The sequence below is a fragment of the Nematolebias whitei genome, chromosome 13 (genome assembly GCF_014905685.2).
Source record: "Nematolebias whitei isolate Nwh7 chromosome 13, NemWhi1, whole genome shotgun sequence".
Classification (NCBI taxonomy): Eukaryota; Metazoa; Chordata; class Actinopteri; order Cyprinodontiformes; family Rivulidae; genus Nematolebias; species Nematolebias whitei.
The window spans coordinates 24,104,501-24,106,587 of record NC_056510.1 but is presented as its reverse complement, the minus strand read 5'-3'; positions in this window follow the sequence as shown (position 1 = coordinate 24,106,587).

The window sequence follows — 2,087 nt, the reverse complement described above, 5'->3', positions numbered from 1 at the left end:
ACGAGGAACTCCAAGTGGGAGACAGGGTCTGGTACTACACGTTTGCACCCAAAACTGGGAGAGTAGAGTCCGGGACCGGAACTCTCGCCCGTAAGCTGATGCCCAGATGGACTGGACCCCATCTGATAACCGACAAAGTGTCTCCAATTATCTACCAGATAAAAATCAGTAAAGGCCAAAAAGAGCCAACTGTTAAATGGGTACACCGTAACCAGGTTAAACAACACAAGGCATGCAATAACTCCTTAGGAGACAAAGACATCACAAAATCTGACCTCGTGGGAACAAGGGTCATCCAAGCAGTAGATAACTAATGGATAATAAAATTAACCATAGTTTAAACTCGCAGGACCTACCCTTGATAAAACGGGACAGCGTGACTGAAATCTGGCAACCAGGGTGAGGAGAAGCTGTGAAACGATGTTTCTAGATGCTTAGTCACTACTCTTGTCGGTGTTGGAACGTTGTTTAGTTGATTTTGGTTGTTTCTGAGGTAAGAATGAATTTTGTTGTGTAGTAAGTTAGAGACTAAGAAGCCTTTAACCATGCCAACATGCAGTTCATTCACTAAATTGCAATCTTTGCGGAGTCAATGTATATTATTGCTACCTTGAGTACCATAATCTACATTGATCTCAAAACGCTTAAGCCGAACCTACTCGAACAATTCTATTCGGGGGGATAGCTAATTCTTGTTGATAAAGTCTCGCCATAGACTTCCAAAACATTTATGGGAAAACCAAACACCCAATCTCAAGTCGTTCGTCTAAAAGACAACAGACAATTACACCAAACTATATTTTACCATGTAAAGCTAACTTAAACCAAGTTAGAAATGGAAAAATAGTTTGGAACACTTTTCTATAGGCATAAACCCCTGTAGTTACCCCTTTTCAGCATTCTCCACCCCTTAACTGGTAGTTGTAGCTATTCCCAACCATAATAGCTTACACACCAGATGCATATAGTTTAAGGCCTTATGTAAAATCCCCTTCATAAGCCCACCTTAAACCACATAATTGCATGACACATTGAACCAGAACGGCACAGGCTGGACGTCGCTGGAGACAACCTTCGCTGGAGGCGACCTGCAATCCTGACGTTGGTCTCAACTCTTCATCCAGTGGCCGCTTCTTCAGTTCAATCCAAGGGTACCCCTCTGTATGCTGATTAATCAACACTTCCAATCGCTGTGGATTTACCGTTGTGGAGTATATGACTTTTTCCAATGGATTACAGACTCTGTTTCCAAGGGGTTAAGGCATTGCTACAATGGGATTATCGAGACGATATGGGATTATAATCAACACAATGGAATACCAAGAACATTGTGGAATTACCTTGACTTTGTTTCCTTGCTGGATTACTTCTGACTTTAGTCTTCCTTGAAGGATTACTTCTGACTTTGGTCTTCCTTGCTGGATTACATCAAGCTCAAGGACATTTGAAGGTCTAAGTTCACGGTTGGAATTCATCCCCATGGACAGGTGATGATTTCCAAAGGGGGGACTGTAGTGAACCAGATAACCTCAAATCTACCAGATGGACAGAGACTGTTATTTTCATTGATCTGAATAAGTCTGAACCATCTGATGAACTTTCTTTCTTGAATTAATCAAGCAGAAAAGACAATTCTTTATAATCATTACTGTCTTACAAATGTTTTGATAATCAAATTGTGTTAGTTCACTCAATGCTTTACAGGTTGAAAAGAACTACTAATTTTTATTTTTACATAAACAGTAAGTAATGATTTTTGTTCCTCATTCAGAGAAGAAATCACCTGAATATGCCTTTCTTGATTTTATGTCTGAAATGAGCAAGCTGTCGTAAGTATGTTAAAGGTTGGTCTTCGGTCAACTAAAATGTTTACTGAAGAAGAAATGTCATGTTTAAACTTTTTCAGAAGATTACTAAGAGTAGACTCCAAAAAGTCTGCTGCTTCTGCAATAATCTTTTCTGTATGTTGTAAACAATCCTTGACTTATGATAACATCTTACGTCACAAATCCACTCCTCTTTCTGGTCCTTCCACGAATCAGAAAGCTCTAAATTGAACAGGAAGTCGACCCAAATAAAATGTGGCA